This window comes from Harmonia axyridis, chromosome 1 (genome assembly GCF_914767665.1).
Source record: "Harmonia axyridis chromosome 1, icHarAxyr1.1, whole genome shotgun sequence".
Taxonomy (NCBI): Eukaryota; Metazoa; Arthropoda; class Insecta; order Coleoptera; family Coccinellidae; genus Harmonia; species Harmonia axyridis.
Genome location: NC_059501.1, coordinates 3,727,017 through 3,752,246, shown reverse-complemented (window position 1 = coordinate 3,752,246; position 25,230 = coordinate 3,727,017). Strand labels below are relative to the sequence as shown.

At 37.6% G+C, this 25,230-nt stretch overlaps 1 protein-coding gene across 3 annotated transcripts in view; it reads right to left on the bottom strand.

Annotated features, from left to right (window-relative positions):
• The window catches only part of LOC123688560 (pituitary homeobox homolog Ptx1), a 64,630-nt gene extending 62,296 nt beyond the window's left edge, over positions 1 to 2,334 (bottom strand). For 2 of the 3 annotated variants that reach the window (XM_045627140.1, XM_045627142.1), the window contains exon 1: positions 1,944 to 2,334. The gene's annotated coding sequence lies outside the window, so the exon portion shown is untranslated. The remainder of the gene's footprint in view (positions 1 to 1,943) is intronic. The other variant, XM_045627141.1, reaches the window with a different exon arrangement.
• Positions 2,335 to 25,230: the final 22,896 nt, after the last annotated feature.

Here is a 25,230-nt window from a genome sequence, read left to right as displayed (position 1 = left end):
TCACTATATCCGAATTATATTATTTTGACAATTATTGACGTTTGTTGAAATTTGATAGGATTGGAAGTCAATATAGACAACCACAAACCGAAAAATATAACTGAAAACGATGCTGTAATGAGTTCATTACAGCACTGTTTTCAGAACTGTAATGAACTTATTACGATACTGAAATAGAGAAATAATAGTCATCTAGCTAATTTGTCTAATTTTTTGTATTGTAGGTACCTATGTTTTATAGTTATATAATATTTTCATCGATCAAAACACTATTCAAATCGTTCAAAGGATAAGTTTAAATTCCATACAATTTTTGATAATTACAGAAATACAGTGAATGAGAAACATCTTGTTGTAAATATTTTCATCCATTAGTCAATATTTACCACAGATTGAACCATATGAACTCATGTCAAAGTGTATGAAAAATTTATTTTTGCATGTACCTATTTAAGAAAGAATTATACAATTGTCGATCCTAAGACGTGATTCAAAGTTGCCTTTAGCTTTGATTCAATAAATCTGATAGAGGTACATCAGACTGAAGATGAGTTACTACGAGAGTTATTCAATGTGAAACTTCAATAGGTATATTTATTCAAAATTATGTGCAAATATCAGAGATCCATCGTCGAAGGCAGAAATAGGACCATATCATGTCCGTCCGTCGGCAGATCACGTGACCGTTTTATTAGAAGGTTATTTGAATTATTGATGTATTTTGTCGATATCACGATACCTATTATGTCATATAGTTTTGAGATATTATCGACGTTTAGGATTCTTATCATATTAGACTTAATAGGTGTTACTCTTCATTCGAACTTATGTTTCAGATTTAGAAAAGAATAACATCACAAGTTTCCAAATGAATGATTTCATAATATAAAGTTTCCTTGAATGGATTTTTGAGGAAACAATTTGTTGACAAAGTTTTGAAACAAATATTAGAGTTAATTTAATTCACTCAACTTGTTCATCATGAAAAATAATAACAAAATAAAATCGGAATGAGTGAGTGTCTATCTACAAGATTTCATTTGATCATTGAAAAAATCAGATTCGAATTATATAGTTGTTTATGTACATTATTTGATGTATCTACTTCATAGCTCGAGGAGAGTAAGATGAACAGACATAGGTAGGTATTATGTTTGTCAAAAAACAACCTAGAATCGATAGACAAAATTCATTTATTATCAAGTTGACAGAACCATGTCTTGTACTCACGCGGAGTTGAATTATATTTTATTCAGTGCATTCACAGTGCTACATTTTTTAAGTTAATCTACAATAGGTATGATTGCCACATTTTCGCAATAATGAATAAAAATAACATAGTAATCTTTGAAAATCTGTTTTGACATGTGAGGTAATGGAACGTAGTTACCGGATTTTCGAAAACAAACCGGATTTTAGAAAAATGAGAGTGAGAATTGTAATTTTTTAAAATTTATCAGTGTGTTTTCTCGAAATGTATTATAATATTAGTTACATTGATATTTTTCTGATAACTTTTTTTTTGTCACCATCAACAACAAAAAAGCCTTTGTAATGTATTGTAAACTCATTATTCAAATGTAAATAACTAGCTGAAGATCATAGTGCACATTGAGAACGATTTAACTCAGAGAAGTTGCGGAGTCTCCTCAAATGGGGATTTTTTGTGTATGAAATCCACCATTGAAGTCTTGTTAGTACTAATCCTGACACCCTGTCCTTCAAATTTGTACTTAAAATTCTGACAAGACATAATTTGAACTACAACTATCCTTTTCTTAGCTTACAACACACCAGACTTATGTGATGTAATCAATCCATAACAACTCCTAGCAACAAATTCAACCTCTTTGCCAAACCACAAAATAAAACAAGACCGCAAGACCTTAACCTCTCTTATAAATTATCATAGAACACCGCGAACGAAACCATAAAATATTCACCTGTCAAAAAAAAATCCTCCTGTACGTCCTGCCTAGAGATCACAGAATTTATCACAGACACAGAAACCTCCGCGCGAAATCCCCACAAACAAACCGGGGATCTGCCCGTCGCACGTACGTCCGTCAAACAAAAACTGTCCGATACGCGTCCGACGCTAATCTCGTTAATATCTTACAAATCGGCGCCACCGAAGACAGCGAGACGCCAGATCGGCCTGGCGAAAGTATTAAAAAGTCTTAAGCGCTTAATCGGCCACCCTGATATCGGCTAAAGCGCTGCACGACTTGATACGGCAAAGTCTCTATAATCTGGGCCACTTCCCAGCGCGGTTTAACCATAAGTCGTCTACTCTATATATCATCATAGGCGGCCGTTCCACGTTCTCTGGTCCTTCGAGTCGGATGCGTCGGCAACCTTCGTGATAACCCGTCTCCGTCCCACGCTAAGCGCGTAGCGTATTCCCCTCTCTATCTCAAGCGACCAGGCACCGCCCACCGTTGCGTGGAGCCAGCGCTTGCGTGGTTGGCGTTTATGTGTCTCTTTTCCTCCCGTTGTGGAGCCTGGTGGGCGGGGTTTGTAGCGTCTTCGGAAGGCGCTAAGTCAGGGAATCAGTGGGAATAGAGTCTGGAGTTTGGGCCGACGTCGTGTGCTTGTATATCTCTTATAAACCATTAACTGAATGTTATTCGTAATTCTTTCGGCGTTACTTCCGGGGGATTTTGTATTATTGGGAATGGTTTTCGGTGTTACCTGCCCGGGTAGATATATGTACTGGTGGCAGAGAGGTGTCTGGAAGGGGTTGGGGGAGGGGGTTTTGATTATCCTGGTTGGGATGAGGGACTTGTTGATGGGATGGTTTTTATAGGTGGATTTTGAAGAATAGTAGTTGAGAACGCATATTATGTTTGGAAAAAATAGTTTTATGAAATTTAAAGGGTTCTATGCATATTTGCTTCATAGCAGAGTATGAGACATTCCTACATGTTCTATGTTATTAGTTTTTTTTTAAGAGCCACTTTTATGATCAAGGTCAGTTTTATAATTTCAAAAAGCATAAAATATGTTTGTTGTCTTCACACCTTGAATCATTATTTTTGATGGAGTTTGGGTTATTTCTGAGATTCAAGTTGATGAAACAAATTTTCAATGTATACCTACCTAAATTCGGTAAGTTTTTAGGCTATGAGAAGTATAAAAATGAACAACATTCGAGATATCTATCGATCTTTATGTACTTATAGCTATTTATTCGATTTAATACCTAGCTATTTTCTTGAATCGTGTTCTTGGGATTTCAATGTTTTCTTGTGATTGATATAAAAATTGTTGTCATTGTTGAAACTATATTTCAAAGAGAATCATATTGAATTGAAATTGCTATAGTTTGATCACCTACAGAAAGTTAATTATATTTTTTGATAGATCTAATGATTTTTATGCAATTTAGTATGTGCTTATCTCCATTAAAAGGCTGACAACTATTGAAGGGAGTAGACTTGAAGCTCAGAGTGATTATTCTCATCAGACTCCCTTTTACGGCACCTTATTGCTATCCCACTGTTCTATTGACTTCTGGATCGACTTTTCAAGTACATTTAACTTAGTTCTATTAAAAACACGATCCAGATCTTTGGATTGCATTGAAATTGCAATTTCATCTAGTCTATCACAAGATATTTTTTGTGATAGACTAGATAAAATTGCAATTTCAATTTACCTATCGACATCATGAGCTTACTGAAGTATTATTGGTTCATTAACTTATCTCAGCAGAATTTTTAGAATATTTTTATTCTTGCTAGATTCTTCTTCCGATTCTTCATTGATCCCAGTTTTTTTTGATCATGCTTCTAGTTTTGAACAAATTTGAAAGTGAACCTTTACCTTTTCCATCAATATACGGAGGTAGATATATATAAAGCTAGAAAGGTAGTCAAGACGTATCAGAAAGATCACAATACACACATTTGGTGATAGTGATACGAGAAGTATATGTAAGTATTCCTATTAATTCTTTTTCAATTTTATCTGTTGAAAATTGAATAATGAATTAATATCGATCAAGCTCAAACTACACTTTCGGGAGATTTTACAGAGTTTTGATCGATTGATCGATTATACTTAGTTACTATAGGTATAGTATCATTATTTTTAATTTGATCATATATTCCAAACTGAAATCAACATATAGGCATAGATATACTCATGTATCCCTATATGTTGATTTCAGTTTGGAATATACGGTCAAATCAAAAATGAACAGTGACATTTTAATGAGCAAATGAAGTGTTGTAGATATAAATACTTATATTGACACAAACTGCGCCTTTCGAAAAAGTTAGGACTACGACAATGAGTGAAAATACAATTTTTCTTAATGAAGTAAGAAAATTCCAATTTTAGTAATATCATCGAATAGATGAATAAGAAAAAGCAGGGCGGCGAAATTTTATTTTGCTGGGGCACCAACATGTCTGGTGGCGGTCCTACTCAAAAGAGTAGCAACTTTTCTTCTTACTTTATTAAGAAAAATTGTATTTTCACTCAGAAAAAAATTTTGTGTCAAAAAAGTTGGTCTTGTTTTATCTAGTAGAGACTTTGTGCCTCTACAATTTGGCGCCACAGTAAAATGTCCGGCATGCCGGTTCTGGCGGAGACCCTGCCTAAATTGGTATTTGATGAAAGTCCTCTTCAAAATAATATAAACTAAATTATCACGTTTTTCTACTGAAATTTAGTTCTTTCAAAAATTTTTTGTTTTAAAAGTGTTTTTGTATAATAATGAAGTATGTGTAGTTATGCAAAAATTTATATCAATCACCTAACCAGAACAGAACCATAGATACTTCTAGAAGAAAAAAAACCACGATTTTGAGAATTTATATAACTAGAATAAGAGTTTTAAGCTGAGCGCAGAATTCGGAGCTGATCGCTGACTTGTAGTCAGAAGCTTTTGAGCGCTCGTTTATCATACGTCATGTGCCCTTGGAGACTACAGAACTGTATATAAAAACATTATTACATATATGTATATGTGGTCTCCAAAGGCGAACTTCCGCCCATAAGCACCTGACTTCACTTCAATGCTTTCCCCATTTTATTTCTCTACGTGTTTTTTAATATAAAAATTCATCATTCGAACAAAAAAATAATCATGGATATGAGTTTTTCGAGAAGAAATCTCTAATATAGCTTCTCATTAGGAAAGGTAGTTGAAAATGACACTTCCCAAAAGATGCAATTAGAAATGTTATGAATTTGACACATCAACATTGTGTATGATAAGAGTAAGTAATAAGTAGGTATCATCGGAGAATACTGAGGATATTCACGAGGAACAAAAATAATGCTAAGAACTATAAGAACAAATTTCTATTCATAGGACTAAGAAAGAATCAAAATATTTCAGAATGTAAACATTACAACTTCCGCAAATCTGGCAAAATAAATCCAGAAAACAAGCACTTATGCATTCCAGATAAAGAGAGAAGTAAAATAAAATATATGTCACAAACATTCATAGGTAGACATACATAGGTATACTGATAGAATTCGATTTCTATAATTTGAGCTTACAAAAATTATACCTAATGACCCAATTCCGTTGTTAAGATGGGCATGGAATTATAACAATTATTAGGGCATAATATGGAATTATAAACTTACCTATATATGGGTACTACGTATATTGATGTTGTATCAATCAAGTAATCATACTATAATCCACAGAAATATGTGAATTAGATTGTGGTTACTGACGGTACTTTTTTTAAAACTTCAGTAAAATACTAAACCTATTCATACAATTAATGAAATTATGAGGGTAGGATTCATAACGTTCGAGCATGGAACTATACATTTTTGAGGCTATAAGGGTATGGGGTTTATATTTATGATGTAGTAACCACACTATAATACACAAAAACATGTAGATTAGAGCTTGGTTACGGTTATTACAATTCCAATAAGATACTAGGTATATTCACGGAACTATAAAAATTATAGGGTATATGATTTAGGTTAATACTTTCGATATGGAATATGAGAACAATGAAGGTATTTTTATTATGTTTTCGACATCGATTCGGCCGTTAATGAAGGTATTATTTCTGTTATGCTTCTATAAAATTGTAAGGGCATGTTATTTTGGGTACGAAATTCAAAAATTATAGGGTATTAGGGTACGAAACCATAAAAATGATCTTAAATGAAAAAAACCAAATGGAAATAAGTATTCAACAAAAAATTCCCATTGGAAAACGAAACATACCCATCAACAAAAACCCCACCCCAATCCACAAACCCAAATACCCAACCATACCCCATCAAAAAACACACAAAAATTCCAACCAAAAACACGATTCGTAAAGACCTCATCCAAGTCCAGTATCCGACGGAACGAGACCAGACGCCGCATCGACGCTCAGCGCCGTCGTCCTCCGCCGCCATATTGAGCCTCGGCACAGGCCCCTCCCCCCTAGCACCGTCGCCGACATGGTGCCGTCTGCGTGGGCGGCTCCGTCCTGCCAGGCCGGCTTGATTGACAGGCCTTTTGATATCGGCCGTCTCCCGACTCTCTGTGTTCCGTTCAGATAGCGGGCGCGTGTGTACGTGTGTGGGCCCCCTTTTTTCCGCTTTAGTGGGTGCGATTTGCCCGACGGTTGACTGCCGTCGGTTATTCAATTATCTCGTCGAGACGGCGAGGTTGGGTGTACTTGGAGGGATTTCGAGTTGTTGGCCGGCGAGTTTTTTGGTTTGAGGATTGTTGAAAATTGAGTTTCGGACTGGGTTTCGAAGAAAAATTTTTTAGCTTGCCTTCGTCATAATTTTGATTTTATGAATTGAATTACATGCGTAATATCAAGATTTGAAAAAGCTTTGTTTAAAAGATTGATGGGTAAAAAAACGAGTCCAACTTTTTTTTGAGTTTTTTTCTTCTGTTTTTTTTTTGTTGAAGATGGATCAATTATCATGGAAGTACTATTTCATAAAAAGTCGAATAGTATTACTCACTAAACCCAAGCTGCTGAAAAAGCTTTGGACGCTTGTAAGGGGTGTTTTTTTTAGAGCTATAGAACTTTAAATTGCAATAAAACAACGATGGATTATTCGATTGACATGAATTTTATTTATCCGCAAGATAATCTTGTGGCATTACATTTTAAATATGATTTCTGGCATATGACCGCCACGGCTGGCTCGGATGTAGTCCAATCTGGACGTCCAATTTTCAATGACTTTATCCAACATTTGTGGCCGTATATCGGCAATAACACGGCGAATGTTGTCTTCCAAATGGTCAAGGGTTTGTGGCTTATCCGCATAGACCAATGACTTTACATAGCCCCACAGAATGTAGTCTAGCGGTGTTAAATCACAAGATCTTGGAGGCCAATTCACAGGTCCAAAACGTGAAATTAGGCGGTCACCAAACGTGTCTTTCAATAAATCGATTGTGGCACGAGTTGTGTGACATGTTGCGCCGTCTTGTTGGAACCACAGCTCCTGGACATCATGGTTGTTCAAATCAGGAATGAAAAAGTTAGTAATCATGGCTCTATACCGATCACCATTGACTGTAACGTTCTGGCCATCATCGTTTTTGAAGAAGTACGAACCAACGATTCCACCAGCCTATAAAGCGCACCAAACAGTCAGTTTTTCTGGATGTAACGGTGTTTCGACATACACTTGAGGATTAACTTCACTCCAAATGCGGCAGTTCTGTTTGTTGACGCAGCCATTCAACCAGAAGTGCGTTTCATCGCTAAACAAAATAAAATGGACGTAGTGTGCGATACGTATTCCGCACAGAACCATTATTTTCGAAATAATTTGCAAATTTGCACTATTTGCAAGCGTTGTTCAGGCGTGAGTCTATTCATGATGAATTTCCATATCAAACTGAGAATAAATCACTTGACAGCTGTTAAATCGGTCGCCATCTCGAACAGTAATGCCAACTTAAAGTTATATACCTCGAAAAAAACACTATAGATCTAAAATACATGTTAAGTACCTAGTGATATTGAAGTTATGATTGAAAAAAAAGCGTGCTTATAATACACTTGTCCTCAGTAGATATTTACAACATTTAGGACTAGAAAAAATTAGAGAAATTAGATAATTAGAGAAATGGGCGAACTATTAATGAATCAACAAATCAACAGGAAAGACCTAATAAAGGAAAAATAAGAAGATAGACACTCTGCTTTGGGTCTTCTCTTCAAACTCATTGCAAGTGCTTGACGTTGAAACACTCGAATAAAAATTCACACATTAAGCGAGGAAAACACATTTATATTTTAAAAATTTATTCGCCAACATAGTCACATTGTTAATATAGTGATATTTTGTATACTCTTACGCTCCTTTTCAATATCTTTTTCGTCGAATGATTCGCCTTTGATTTCACTGTTGATGGTTTTACTTTTGTCAAGACAATGGATATTATATCATGCAACTTCCAAAATACGCATGCCACAACCTTACCAGCTGACATTTGGGATTGGAACCATAGTCGCTTTGGACGTCTTTCACCGACTGATTTCCACTGAGCTGACTCTCTTCGACTCGGGAGTCACATTTGGACACAAATGTCCCATCATATCTTAAGTTGCGTCCCAAAGTGTCAAATTATTTTATGTTATGGTAACAACGGATTTTCTAATCAGCCGCAAGATCAAACAGAGTTCTTGCACCGTCTAGAGTCGGTTTATTGACATGAATCAAAAAAGCTCACATCTTATATTTTGATGGCCACATTACGTGTTATTCATTATTCCCAACTGAGCGCACTTAAAATCTTACGCTCTCATTGACACACCCATCAAGAGATCAAAACACGTCTTTATGCAACAACAACAAACTCCCAATCGAACATCAAACAAAACTTTAAAAAAAAACACATCCATCTCCCATCAATTCATTAACTCTCTCTCTAACGACCACCATCTGCTACCTTACGTCCCTCAGGACCCTAACCAACCATTTGTAACAATTATAAAATCATTTTCGTCCTTGGCGATCGCAAAAAAGCGGGAGTAATCGCTGTAGGACCGGCGTAAAAAAAGTAGGACACCTTAGAGTCCCCCGTGGTGATTTGTGGCCTCACGCCGAGCTGAGATAAACGGTCCGAACTGCACGTTTAGGGTCCAGATGATGATTGGGAAGCTGTGGCTGTCGCTGGAAGACGGATTGCAATCGGCGAGGCGGACATCAGTCACTAGTGATGACACTATTGGTTTTTTCAATCTCTTTCGATTGCTCGATTGAGAGGAGAAGTTGAAGGATGCTGGGGCTGATCTGATTCTGGTGAGGAGAGCAACTTTAGTGCTGCTGAGACATGGGGAGAAGTTCCATAACTCCAAAATCGTTGAAAAGGGTTTTTCAATAGGAATGGTTCAATTTGTAATAGTTATAATAATGACATTAATACTAAAATTGTCATTACTCGAAGTTGAGAAAATAAAACTCATTTTGACTGAACCGATAACCCCTTTTTAAGAGGTCTCTTGCATTCTCTTCTTCTGGCTCTAGTCACATCTGTTTTGAGCGATGAAGATTATAATAGGTACAGAGCTTTATTTATTAACTTCAACGCTTCTATTTTGGCAATTTTAATACAACTAGTAAAAGCAACACGGCCATGACCTAATCAAAAAATCTCTCGGTTGTTGTAAAAAGACAAATAAAAAAAAATGAACGAAGATCAATATATAAGAAATCTAGACAATTTTAGTGGAAAAAACCGAGGAAAATATAAAGTGTACAATTTTGCGTCCGCCGTTTTGCAATAAATGGCTGTAGCAGTAAGTGGTAGTCGAAATAAATAGATCGTAGATATCATACAATAAGCTTAGGTGTTTGTAAACATAACGCCATCGAAATATTAGTCGATTTGTGTCTACATCATAAAGTTATTCTTGATTAAACATGTCAGCTTACGAGCCAAATTCTCGTCATTTACGGGAGGTTTGAATTTTCTGCTTTAATATGAAGAACTCTGCCTATGGTGAGGCCGCTATCAGTAGAAGAACGTGCCGAGAGTGGTTTCAACGCTTCAAGAACGGTGGTTTTGACGTCGAAGATCAACATGGCGGTGGAAGAGAAAAGGTTTTCGAAGATGCTGAATTGAAGGCGTTACTTGATCAAGACTCGTGTCAAACGCAACAAGAATTGACAGAATCATTGGGAGAGACGCAACATGTCATTTCAAAACGCCTGAAAATCATGGAAATGACTCAGAAACATGGGAATCGGGTGCCGTACGAGTTGAAGCCGATAGTTGTTGAACTGCGTTTGTTTCCTTGTGAACAGCTGCTTGCAAGGCAAAGGCGGAAGGGATTTCTGCTTCACATTGTGACTGGAGACAAAAAATGGATTCATTACGATAATCCCAAGCGCAGAAAATCATGGGGATGTCTCGGCCATGCTTCCACGACGACGGCCAAACCGAATATTTACGGTTCTGAGGTCATGCTCAGCATTTGGTGGGACCAGCTCGGCGTAGTGTATTATGAGTTGTTAAAACAGACTGAAATGGGAATAATAAGCCGAGCATTGAAAGACAAACGGCCGCAATACAACGAGAAACACGATAAAGTGATTTTACAACATGACAATGTTTGACCCCATGTTGCGAAGGTGGTCAAGACATACTTGAAATTGTTGAAATGGAAAGTCCTTCCCCACTCGCCGTATTCTCCAGACGTTGCTTCCTTGGATTATCACTTGTTTCGATCAATGGCGCACGGCCTGGCCGACCAGCACTTGCGATCTTATGAAGAAGAAAAAAAATGGATCGATTCGAGGATCGCTTCAAAAGATGACCAGTTTTTTCAACGCCGTATTCGAACGCTTCCCGAAAGATGGGACTGATGGGAGAAAGTAGTGGACAATACTTTGAATCATAAATGTATAATCATTCTTCACAATTAAATGCGAATTTCGGAAAAAACGGCTGTAGCCTATAGATGTTTCATATTCAGTAACTAATTATTCATCATAGAATATTGAAGCAACATTTCACAAGTGTGGAGACTAAAAAACAGAAACATGATGAAGATTCGAACAGTTTTGAAGGAAAAGAGACTCTAGAAACGAACACCTACATCCTAAATCATCACCAAAATACTTCCAATATCACCCCTAAAGAATCTAACGGGGGTTAACCTCGCAATTTTTCCTCGTTCACTTGTCGTGGCCGAGTCCCAGGTGGTCGATCCTCTGCATGTTCATCATCATACACCGATCCAACATCTGTTACGTATCGCTGTCTCCCCCCGTTTTAAAATCAGTCAAAAGTGCGGCATTGTGTTTTAAATTTCCATTCTGCACCTGACAAACACTTGATGAATTACCGGAATTAATATGCCGATTCTTTTCTCTCGGACTCGATTATAGATTCGTGAAAAAATTGATTACTCTGTGGGGCGGTTTAAATTCGAGTTTCGCTTGCATCTTCACTTGCGCGAGGTGCATTTAAATTAGGTGTTTTGTAGCTGATGTAGGGCTACATTGATTTTCTTTCAGGTTTTGAGTTGATGTTAGTTTTAGGGAGTTTTAAGGCCTTGATAGTTCTTCACTAATTTCTAAATGTGATGCTTTATTCCGTAGTTCGTGGTTTTTTATCAACAGCAAAAACACAAGAGCTTTTTTTTGTCGGATAAATTTCTCTTTTTCGAAACAGTTTTGCCAATCACTAATTTTACGAGAAAAACTGACATGATAAAATCACGACACCGAAGGTAGAGCGATGATATCTGATGTCAGTTTTTCGAGCAAATTTAGTGATTGGCAAAACTTTGAGTTAGAGAGAAATTTATCGGATAAAAGAGAAGCTCGAGTGTTTTTTGGCAAGATAAATTAACGACAGAATATATGGATGAACAACAACAATAATTATCTTTATTAATACAATAAAATTCGATTATTTGAAAGTACAATTATTAAATACACAACTGTTATAAATTGTTTGCTTTGGTGTACTGATTTGAAAATATTCTTCTGTGGTATTCACACATGTGGAATATTCAAAGTTAAATAATTACCACACCGATTCAAAATAAAAGCACTATATGTTTAAAACTCAAAAATCTGACAGACTAATTGACAGTTTTACTAGATATTGAGGAAGAGAAGTTTTTATCCGATAAAAAAGGATGCACCTTTTTTATCGATGTCAAAGTGGCAATAACATTTCCAGGTATATGACATTTTAACATTGGAGTTAATTTATCGATACTAAATTTTCTCTGTATTTTCCCCAGCACATAGGCGTACAACTTTGCTTCCACCGTTTTTTTCCGATATTCAAGGCTTTATTGTAAAAAACTTGTTTTACATTTATGATTCAAAATATTGTCCATCGCTGGCTACTACTTTCTCCCATCTTTCGGGTAGCGTATGAATCCCGCATTGAAAAAACTGGGCATCTTTTGAAGCAATTCACGAATCAATCCAATTTTTTACTTTTTCATAAAACGGAAGTGCTGGTCAGTCAGGCCGTGTGCCATTGTTCGAAACAAGTGATGGTCCAAGGGAGCAACGTCTGGATAATACGACGGGTGGGAAAGAACTTCCCATTTCAACGTTTCCAAGTATGTCTTGACCACTTCCGCAACATGGGTTCGAGCTTTGTCATGCTGTAAAATCACTTTATCATGTCTCTCGTTGTATTGCGGACATTTGTCTTTAAAAACTCGGCTCAAACGCATTAAATCCGTTCGATAACGATCACCGGTGATTACTTCAGTCGGTTTTAACAACTCATAATCCCCTTCGCCATGCTTGTCCCACCAAATACTAAGCATAACAATGGAACCGTGAATATTCAGTTTGACCGTCGACGTGAAAGCATGGCCGGGATATTCCCATGTTTTTCTGCGCTTGGGATTATCGTAATGAACCTTTCTTTCGTCTCGAGTAGCAATGTTATGCAGAAATCACTTCCATCATTTCCTTGCAAGCAGCTGTTTGCAAACAAACGCCGTTCAACATCTCTCGGCTTCAACTCGTACGGCACCTAATTTACTTATTTCTGAATCATTCCCATGACTTTCAGGCGTTTTGAAATTGCTTGTTGCGTCACTTCCAATGATTCTGCCAATTTTTGTTGCGTTTGATACGAGTCTTGATCAAGTAACGCCCCCAATTCTGTATCTTCGAAAACCTTCTCTCTTCCACCGCCATGCTGGTCTCCGACTTCAAAATCATCGTTCTTGAAACGTTGAAACTACTCTCGGCACATTCTTTCACTGAGAGCGGCCTCACCATAAGTATTTGAGAGCATTCGATGAGTCTCAGCCGCAAATTTCCTTCATATCAAAGCAGAAAATGAAGACCTCTCGCAAATGACGAGAATTTTGCTCGTAAGCTGACATTTTCAATCGAAAATAACTTTATGATGCAGACACATATCGACAAATATTTCGATTGCGTTATTTTTACAAATACCTGAGCTTATTGTATTACATTTACGATCTATTTATTTCGACTACCACTAACCATTACAGCCATTTATCTCAAAATGGAGGAATCAAAGTTGTACACTTAATAAAGGGTTTTTTTAGAGCTATAGAACTTTAAATTGCAATAAAACAACGATGGATTATTCGATTGACATGAATTTTATTTATTCGCAAGATATAATCTTGTGGCATTACATTTTAAATATGATTTCTGGCATATGACCGCCACTGCTGGCTCGGATGTAGTCCAATCTGGACGTCCAATTTTCGATCCCTTTTTCCAACATTTGTGGCCGTATATCGGCAATAACACGGCGAATGTTGTCTTCCAAATGGTCAAGGGTTTGTGGCTTATCCTCATAGACCAATGACTTTACATAGCCCCACAGAAAGTAGTCTAGCGGTGTTAAATCACAAGATCTTGGAGGCCAATTCACAGGTCCAAAACGTGAAATTATAGGCGGTCACCAAACGTGTATTTCAATAAATCGATTGTGGCACGAGCTGTGTGACATGTTGCGCCGTCTTGTTGGAACCACAGCTCCTGGACATCATGGTTGTTCAATTCAGGAATGAAAAAGTTAGTAATCATGGCTCTATACCGATCACCATTTACTGTAACGTTCTGGCCATCATCGTTTTTGAAGATGTACGGACCAATGATTCCACCAGCCCATAAAGCGCACCAGACAGTCAGTTTTTCTGGATGTAACGGTGTTTCGACATACACTTGAGGATTAGCTTCACTCCAAATGCGGCAGTTTTGTTTGTTGACGTAGCCATTCAACCAGAAACAAAATAAAATGGACGTAGTGCGCGATACGTATTCCGCACAGAACCATTATTTTCGAAATAAAATTGCACTATTTGCAAGCGTTGATGAGGCGTGAGTCTATTCATGATGAATTTCCATATCAAACTGAGAATAAATCACTTGACAGTTGTTAAACTGGTCGCTATCTTAAACAGTAATATCAACTTGAAGTTATATACCTCGAAAAAAACACCCTTTAACATCAATTTTTTTTTTCAATTACTAGATATTATATTTATTGACTTTTAATATTGACCTCTCGTTTGTAATACTTTGTTAAATAAATGCAATGAAACTATTGCTAATTTTAAATGAGAGCTGCTCAGCACCTAAACATATCTTCATTGATGTAACAAAATACCTAGTTACGAGTTCTACATAATATTCCAAGATTCTTCCAATATCCTGACAGTTATTGCTCACCAAAAATGGCAATCCATCAAATTCGTTTCTATCAACGTTTTTCGCAAAACCCATTATCGCGAAATTGAAACGTCCAAGAGATACGCAACACAATTGCATTCATCCGAATGAACTGCAATGAAAGATACGGCAGCTAATTTTCGGTGGCGTTCATATTTCACGGCACATTTAGCATCAAAGGGTGTTTTGTCGGCCACCCTAATTATTATAAGGGGTTGTTCTTTCTCCCCCGATCATCCCTGTTCTACCCCATCTAGCCCCATTGGGATCATTACCCACGTTCTTGTCGGAGTTCTGATATCGTAAATCTGTTTTTCAATATTTCTTCGTTATTTTTCGACATCTGGAAGATTTTGTGGAGGTGTTGGAGTTATTAGGTGGAAATGGACATCATAATTTTTTTTTTTTTGGTGATTCATTACACTTCTGTGGTGATGATAATTGAGATGGTTTTTTCATTTGTAATATCAGTGGGGATAAATTTGAAGTAGGTAGATTTTCTTGATTGTAAGATGCAAGTTTGTTGCTTAGCAATTTCGAGGATATTTGTATCAAAATCAAAAGTCATTAGGCTTTAATTTAATCTTTAGTGGTATTCGAAATGACTTTTTCACGCGAAAATTAGTCGAAAAGGAAAATGATAAAGTTTGATAAATTCAAGAAAACGAGAATTTTGGAAAATCATGACTTTTGAGGTATTAAATTGAAACATGTTGATTTTTAATTTATTTAAAAGTAAAATGTACAATTATTGTAGTTGATTATTTGGAGATTATTCCTCCTGATCTGATTAATTATCTGATATTGATAATATCTTCTGAGAATTACGATTAGCATTGAATTTTTAAGAAGTTGCGAATGATTTTCTGCATCTAGATGTAGATATGGTTTGATGAAGTTATTTGTTCACAGAATAAGCTAACATATTCAAATTGGAGGCCTTTTTTCATCTAAACAAAATATCTTCTATTCTTTCTTATCACCAATTTGAAAATAAAGAAAACAAACAAGGAGTAATAAATGTTATATTTTCTATTGTATTGATTCAAAGTTAGCGACCTATTCTAACATAGAATCTGAAAATGAATGAATAGCTTGAAAACCAGCATGAAATTTATAAATTGGACAAGTATTCACCAAGTGGTCAATGGTTTCTTCTACACCACAGTCCATTCAAAATACACCAAATTTTCCTAGGAAGATTGAAACCTGAACTTTTCTCTGAAGGATCAAGGATTAGACTTTTGTTGAAAACATTACAAGACTCCATTCTGAACGCCAAATTTCCTTGTCACTTTCATTAGATTGAAGGAAAGCATTAAATCCACAAAGGTTAACGTGACTTGAATCCAGCAGTCCTAGTATCTGGGAGGTAAGATGCAATTGAAAAAAAGTTCGGGTAAAAATGAACCATCCCAAGATTTCTTGACTGCAACCTGTCTACGAATATGATTCGGAAGTATAAGTGATAAAACTGGTAACCAAAGTAGAGAGTAGATTCAATAGTTCCACTGATAATTCTTCTATGAACATGAGTACTAAAAAACCAAATAGAACAACAGTATTCAGCAGCAGAAAAACCAAGCTCAAAGCTGTCGTACGAAGAGTGCTGTCATCAGCATCCCATGAAGAACCAGCTAATTTTTGAAGAATTTTTTTTCTCGATTTTATACGCAAATTTTTCAAGTGTACCTCGAAATTCGAAGAAGAATTGAGTTAATCTCTACTTGGAATACCTTATCTGTACTAGGACTAGGAAAGAACTGCCTAATCAAAGATACACGACGATTACAGTACAGGAAAGGTAAATTTTTGACAATCGTAATAGAATAGTATATTCTAACACAAGTTGTAGAATGGGCTCCTATTCCAACACGAATGCGAAATTCGAAAGCGAGCGACGAAGGAGCGAGTTTTCGAACGCAAGAGTGTTGGAATTGCCTTCTACAACGAGTATTAGACGATATTTTCTCTATTTCAGTCAAGTTTTGTGAAATATTGAAGAAATTCAATGAAAAATTCAGATTACACATCCTAGTGACTTTTGTATTGTATCTTGGCAATTAGTGTGGTTGTTACAAAAATTGACAGATTTTGAACGGAATTTGAATATGAATCGTATGTTTCGAATTTTGAAATAATTTACAATTATGCATTAAATTCGTGAATTATGTCTGACGAAATCGATTTAACACCACCAGAATTAGGAGAAATTGAGAATATAATGTTGCAAATCATTTCACTATATCTAAATTTTATTATATTTACAATTATTGACGTTTGTTGAAATTTGATAGGAGTCAGTAAAGACAACCATAAAACGAAAAATATAACTGAAAACAATGCTGTAATGAATTCATTACAGCACTGTTTTTAGAACTGTAATGAATTCATTACGATACTGAAATAGAGAATAGTTATTTATAATACAAGTGCAGAAGGCATTGATATTCTTCCACGAGTTCAAAATTCAAAAACGAGCCACGAAGTGGCGAGTTTTGGAATGAACGAGTGGTAGAATGAGCCTTCTGTTCGAGTATTATACATTATTTTCTCTAATTCATTGCATTTTCATTGAAATTAATGAAATATTTCCATAAATATAATTTAGTGATTTTTGCATTGAAAAATGTTGGTTGGCCGAACTGATTTCTTTAAGGCAGATTGATGAATTGACAGATAAAGCCGTGGCGGAAAGTTCGGAGTGCCAACATAGAATAATAAAATATAACCATGAAAACTGTGCGTTTCTGATATATTCTCGCACGATTTTGTTCTACAAGATGTGGAAGAATGAACGGAATAACCACAGAATTAGAGAAAATAACATTATTATCTCAATGAATTCTATTAGACCTTCTTCATCTGACTTGAGGATTTTATCATTTTGTGTCACCATCAGATTGAATAATTCCATAAAAATGAAATGTTACTCAAAGATTTCAACATAAACAAAACCTCAAACTTCAAGTTTAGTAGCTTTGCAGGTAACCCTTAACATCTGTGAGAAATACAGCCCAATAATAGATACAAAAAGGGTATGGTACAATGAGCGGTTAAGACATTGAGTTTAAATTAAATATCGCAAGTAACGGGGTCGCCAAAAAAAAAATAAAATTGAAAATAACCTATTTGATCATTCTACACAATCTGGACGTACCAACTCCAACAAAAACACTCAGGTCAGGTCAACACAACGTCGACAAAAAAAAACCCAAACAAGACGGCGACAACTGACGCAATCCATCCTAAAGATTAACCAGCCAATTGAATAGGAATCCGGACGGAGTTACAACGTAATCTCCCGCTTCCCCCCCGCTCCCAGCCGCCCCCTCGGGAGCAACGCAAACAATAGGAATATACGATATAATATTTGACGTCGAACATACGTATGTACGGGGAGTCGTCGGAGCGCTCGCGCGAGAGAGACCCGGGGATTCCCCCAGATCTCGGCAGATCTGCCTAATCCTTATCTGAACGAACCAAGCACGGCCCTCGCCTTAGCGTCGCTACGCCGTGCGACACTTCACATGCCTCACGAGGGGGATTATGAAATAAATAGATAGTGTGTAATGGGCATATGCAACGTTATTCCTGCACTCGTCCTGCGGAGGAGGGTGGGTGCATCCTGCTGTCGCAGACGCGAAAGCTCTTCTACCAGTTGGAAAGCTATTTTGTATGTTAAAGACGTGAAAAGGTTGGTTGGAAGTCGACGAGTTATTCCTGCTGCAGGTCCTGTTGCACGTAAGGTCTCAACCAATTTTCATTATGAGGAAAGTAAAGAATGCTACTGTAGCTCCTGAAGCTAAATCATATGGAACCTCTGCAAGGCTTTTGATTGTGCGGACCTCCGGATATTGTTGAAGATTCTTGAGGATTGTAGAGTTACGGACTTGCAGCTTAAACTTATGGAGTCTTATCTGACATTCCAAAGTGAGAGTCTTGGAAATGAATGGTAAAACTTTTATGTCTGATTCGCGGAATGTTGTGCTGGGTCCTCTTCTCTTTTTGTATATGTTAACTTTTTATCTGTACTACATAACACACTGCAGAAAATGATGGGCAGTTTCACTAGTTCAGATAGGTATAACATCCAATTAGTTGAGACTATAGTAGTGTCATCACCTAAGCACTTCACGAGGGGATTATGAAATAAATAGATAGTGTGTAATGGGCATATGCAACGTTATTCCTGCACTCGTCCTGCGGAGGGTGGGTGCATCCTGCTGTCGCAGACGCCAAAGCCCGTATCCTGGTCGGAAAGCTATTTTATATGTTGAAGACGTAAAAAGGTCGGTTGGAAGTCGACGAGTTATTCCTGCTGCAGGTCCTGTTGCACGTAAGGTCTCAACCAATTCTCATTATGAGGAAAGTAAATAATGCTCCTGAAGCTAAATCATATGGGACCTCTGCAAGGCTTTTGATTGTGCGGACCACCGGATATTGTTGAAGATTCTTGAGGATTGTGGAGTTACGGACTTGCAGCTTAAACTTATGGAGTCTTATCGGACATTCCAAAGTGAGAGTCTTGGAAATGAATGGTACAACTTTCATGTCTGATTCGAGAAAAGTTATGCTGGGTGTTATTCAAGGGAGCATTGTCGGTCCTCTTCTCTTTTTGATATATGTTAAATTTTTACCTGTAGCACATAATACACTGCAGAAGATCATGGGCAGTTTCACTAGTTCAGACAGATGTAACATCCCATTAGTTGAGACTATAGTAGTGTCATCACGAAGGCACTTCACGAGGGGATTATGAAATAAATAGATAGTGTGTAATGGGCATATGCAACGTTATTCCTGCACTCGTCCTGCGGAGGGTGGGTGCATCCTGCTATCGGAGACGCGAAAGCTCGTATCCTGGTTGGAAAGCTATTTTATAGGTTGAAGACGTAAAAAGGTCGGTTGAAAGTCGACAAGTTATTCCTGCTGCAGGTCCTGTTGCACGTAAGGTCTCAACCAATTTTCATTATGAGGAAAGTAAAGAATGCTACTGAAGCTCCTGAAGCTAAATCATATGGAACCTCTGCAAGGCTTTTGATTGTGCGGACCTCCTGATATTGTTGAAGATTCTTGAGGATTGTAGAGTTACGGACTTGCAGCTTAAACTTATGGAGTCTTATCTGACATTCCAAAGTGAGAGTCTTGGAAATGAATGGTAAAACTTTTATGTCTGATTTGCGAAATGTTGTGCTGGGTCCTCTTCTCTTTTTGTATATGTTAACTTTTTACCTGTACTACATAACACACTGCAAAAAATGATGGGCAGTTTCACTAGTTCAGATAGGTATAACATCCAATTAGTTGAGACTAAAGTAGTGTCATCACGAAAGCACTTCACGAGGGGATTATGAAATAAATAGATAGTGTGTAAAGGGCATATGCAACGTTATTCCTGCACTCGTCCTGCGGAGGAGGGTGGGTGCATCCTGCTGTCGCAGACGCGAAAGCTCTTCTACCAGTTGGAAAGCTATTTTGTATGTTAAAGACGTGAAAAGGTTGGTTGGAAGTCGACGAGTTATTCCTGCTGCAGGTCCTGTTGCACGTAAGGTCTCAACCAATTTTCATTATGAGGAAAGTAAAGAATGCTACTGAAGCTCCTGAAGCTAAATCATATGGAACCTCTGCAAGGCTTTTGATTGTGCGGACCTCCGGATATTGTTGAAGATTCTTGAGGATTGTAGAGTTACGGACTTGCAGCTTAAACTTATGGAGTCTTATCTGACATTCCAAAGTGAGAGTCTTGGAAATGAATGGTAAAACTTTTATGTCTGTTTCGAGAAAAGTTATGCTGAGTGTTCTTCAAGGGAGCATTGTCGGTCCTCTTCTTTTTTTGGTTTATGTTCAATTTTTACCTGTAGCACATAACACACTGCAGAAGATCATGGGCAGTTTCACTATTTCAGACAGGTATAACATCCCATTAGTTGAGACTATAGTAGTGTCATTACGAAAGCACTTCGCGAGGGGATTATGAAATAAATAGATAGTGTGTAATGGGCATATGCAACGTTATTCCTGCACTCGTCCTGCGGAGGGTGGGTGCATCCTGCTGTCGCAGACGCGAAAGCTCCTATCCTGGTCGGAAAGCTATTTTATATGTTGAAGACGTGAAAAGGTCGGTTGGAAGTCGAAGAGTTATTCCTGCTGCAGGTCCTGTTGCACGAAAGGTCTCAACCAATTCTCGTTATGAGGAAAGTAAAGAATGCTCCTGAAGCTAAATCATATGGGACCTCAAGGCTTTTGATTGTGAGGACCACCAGATATTGTTGAAGATTCTTGAGGATTGTAGAGTTACGGACTTGCAGCTTAAACTTATGGAGTCTTATCTGACATTCCAAAGTGAGAGTCTTGGAAATGAATGGTAAAACTTTTATGTCTGTTTCGAGAAAAGTTATGCTGGGTGTTCTTCAAGGAAGCATTGTCGGTCCTCTTCTCTTTTTGATATATGTTAACTTTTTACCTGTACTACATAACACACTGCAAAAAATGATGGGCAGTTTCACTAGTTCAGACAGGTATAACATCCCATTAGTTGAGACTATAGTAGTGTCATCACGAAAGCACTTCACGAGGGGGATTATGAAATAAATACATAGTGTGTAATGGGCATATGCAACGTTATTCCTGCAATCGTCCTGCGGAGGGTGGGTGCATCCTGCTGTAGCAGGCGCGAAAGCTCGTATACTGGTCGGAAAGCTATTTTATAGGTTGAAGACGTAAAAAGGTCGGTTAGAAGTCGACGAGTTATTCCTGCTGCAGGTCCTGTTGCATGTAAAGTCTCAACCAATTTTCATTATTAGGAAAAAAAATCGAAAAAACTCTTCTGGAAGGGTTGAAACAACTCCCTGCACGTTCTTCTACTAATAGCGGCCTCGCCATATTGAGAACATTCTATGAGCCGCACCTCAGATTTCTTCATATTAAATCAGAAAATTAAAACCTCCTGCATTTGCCTCGCAAGCTGACTTGTTTAATCGACAATAGTCTCATCTGATATCCCAAAGCCAGTCGAGGATATGAATAGTAAAACTTTTATTACTGCTTTGCGAGTAGTTATGTTGGGTGTTCCTCAAAGGAGCATTCTCGGTCCTCTTCTTCTTTTGGTTTATGTTGACTTTTTATCTCTAGCACATGACACACTGCGGAAAATCATGAGCACTAGTTCAGACAAGTATAAGATCCCATTAGTTGAGACTATAGTAATGTCATTAGGAAAGCACATTTTTTTCTCTTCTCTTCATTTTTCATATTTGACAAATCAGGGGTATGCAAGACATCATGGAACTCGCTCATGGGCAAATAGGATGCCTACGAACATATTCCAAAGCAAGAACGTCAGAGACCTACCAAACTTTGTGTGAACCAGACGAATCAATGCCTTTACAACTGCAGCACGTTTCATACAACACCAGACAATTCCAGAAAAACTGCAAAGATGGAGAGAGATGTCCATAGATGGGCGACATTTCAACGCAACATATTAGCTCACATCAGATGGAATTCATCCAGAAATGGAAAGTTTTCTTCTAGCCATCCAAGATCAAGTGATCTCAATGAGAAATCACTCGTGTAAAAATGCAAAAGGAGATAGCATCATCAGAACCATAAAAAATTATAGCAGAATATGGAGAAAAAGAAATGAGGAAAACACATAGACTTGAAATGGAGAAGCTTTTGGACGCACGTTCTTTAATGCGCCAATTACATCTTTGGGCACCACAGAACTGTATATAGGTATAGCTAAAATCTCAACTTCGTCGGTTTTATATAACGGTAATATTGGTTATTTTTTTAGATATTTCTTTTTTATTTTATATGTTTCAACATGAAATTTGACACCTATTTTGATATTAATTGTTATTCTACATTAAAAAGCATTACTCCATTACGATCACAGAAGCTTTCGACTTCAAGATAAGGCAGCTCATGTTTGAGAACTCTTTCACCAACTCAAAGGCTCATGAGTTGCTTTCCTTTAAGAGTAAGTAAGGAACTCGAAGTAACTCTAGTTCAGAAAGTAATTCGTCTTGTAGCTCAACCTCTTCAACTTCAAATTGAAACTTAACAAAATCAAATTGGGAATTAACAAAAGTTGAAAAGGTATTGATATTTAAAACAGCTCTACATAAAATAACCTAGAATTTATTACTTATATCATTTCAAACAGTCCATTCACAGGTGACACCCGAACAACCCTTACAATCTCACCACCTCCAAGACTAACTAACTCCAGATCCCGGTGGTATCCACACATGTCGGTGTCTATATCAAGCAGGCCGCGTACGTCGCCAAAGCCCGCTAGATAATAAAACTCACTACTTAAGCCGGCCGACCGGACAAAGCCGCGGCTGAAGTAAATTGCCGGCAGGGATTACCAGGATTTGTTTAAGGGTCGCCGCCGCCTCCGCGCGGAACCCTCAGTGCGCGCCGCTGACCGTCCGCGCCGCCGGGGACGGCGTAAACCTGGACCCGCCGGAGGTAATTTCGGGAAGTGAGGTACGTGACTTTCATTAAATTTGCAAAGTTATTGGGATGGGGGCGGTTTGGAGGAGATGGGGTAGACGGGGGCTGCGGACAGGGGATGAAATTTTAAGGCTACGGCTATTTTACGGCGGGCGAGATTGGTGTTGGTCCTTCGAGGTGGATCGACGGTGCGGTCCGGTCGTGTGTGGGGACTTTATGGTTTTTTTTGGTTATTTTTTGTTTGTTGGTGTATGGATGGCTAAGATTTTTTGCATCTTCGTTTGAAATTTTATCCGGTTTTGAGTATTTTTGAGGAAATATGAGATCAGAAATTAGAATTATGAAGTTATAACTGGCGCCTTCGTCATTTTGTAACTGTTTGTCGAGTAGAGGTTGTCCCACTGAAAGAACTACACATTCTGAAAATCTCAATTTTAATGAAAGTTAACTCTACATTGACTTTATAACTTATTTTTTATGTTCTCTCGGGAAGGTTTTGAACGAAACAAGACACATTAAATGGAAGAAACATTCAGGATTTCACCGAATCTTATGTGAAAGAAGAGAAATAAACAATTTTCAAAATACTGGAATGCTGAACAGTGATTTCTCTGAGTTGGAATCCTAAGTCATTAAGAGTAGCTGGATGATTTTCTGAACTTCTCAGCTTTCTATTGCTCAATCGGATTGAGATCTGGACTTCTTGCTTGCTATTCCATTCGAGAGACTTCAACCTTTTCAAGGTACTCCTGAACGATGCGCGCACGATGGGGTCTGGCATTATCGTCCATAAAAATGAAATTTTCACCAATGTATAGGGCAAATGGCATTACATGCTCTTCAAGAATGTTCCTTATATACCTATCAGCATTCATAGCTCCATTATCAACGGCCAACAGGTCTGTGCGAGCAGTCAAAGATATTCCACCCCATACCATAATCGATCCTCCCCCGAAACCAGTAGTATTCGGGAAATTGCACTAAGCATATCTTTCATGTGGATGTCTGTATACAAGGGAACGTCGATCACAATGGTAGAGGCAGAATCTAGACTCATCTGTGAAGAGAACTCTTTCCCAATCAGCCTCTTCCCAATGGATATGCTCTCTCGCAAAGAGCTGGGCCTCTTGCCGCGACACGAGGCCTTAAACCATATTCTCTGAGGCGATTTCTTATTGTCTGAGTGCTAATTTGCACCCCATGAGTTTGCTCAAGCTGATTTTGAAGGAGGCGAGCGGTTGCAAATCGTTGTCTCAACGAAGAAACTCTCAAGTAACTAGTCTTGAATGGCAGTTGTTACCCGTGGTCTACCCTGTCCTGGTCTTCGGACATTCATACCTGTCTCCCTGAATCGCTGCAACATTCTGGACACACTTGTATGGGAAACTCCAAACCTTTCTGCAATTCTTGTCCACCCTTCTTCTCGCAAAACTACCGCTTGGGCACATTCCTCTTGGGTCAAATTGCGTGTTTCGCGTTGCATAGCGATCGAGTGTAGAAAATCAAACGAAAGAAAAACTATTGGTCACTAGAATGGATCGAGAACAACTGATTTCAGAATGGAGCCAATACATTCAAAATCTGATACTCTCATCTTTTTTTATTCCTGCTGGGAAAAAACATCTGTATTGAAGAAAAACGTTGAAAGTGGATAACATATGCATGCATAATTGAAATAATAAAAAATAATTATCATTGAGAACACCTTCAGTTGTAGAATAAATCTGAGATTTCCATAATGTGCGTTAATTTTTTTGTGCAGTGTGTTATATTTCATGTCTGTCAAAATTAATTTAGCCTGACAACTGTAACTAGGTGAATTTTCCAATTTCAATCAATTATAACGATCGTTGAAATAAATCTTATCCAAAGGTAGATATCCAGGATTTTTTAAATTAAAATCGTTTGAAATGAAATTACATATTTTATTCGGAGAAGTAAATTTTCATGGCTCGCCTTCAATTACCACAGCCACACATAAAAAGTGGCACTTCTCCTCCTTATCAAATAATATATGTACTATTTTCGACATACCAAGTATCCAGTTCATCTCCAAATAATCCTCAATATAGCATTACAGCAACAACATCGTCCTATGGCCTCTGTTTA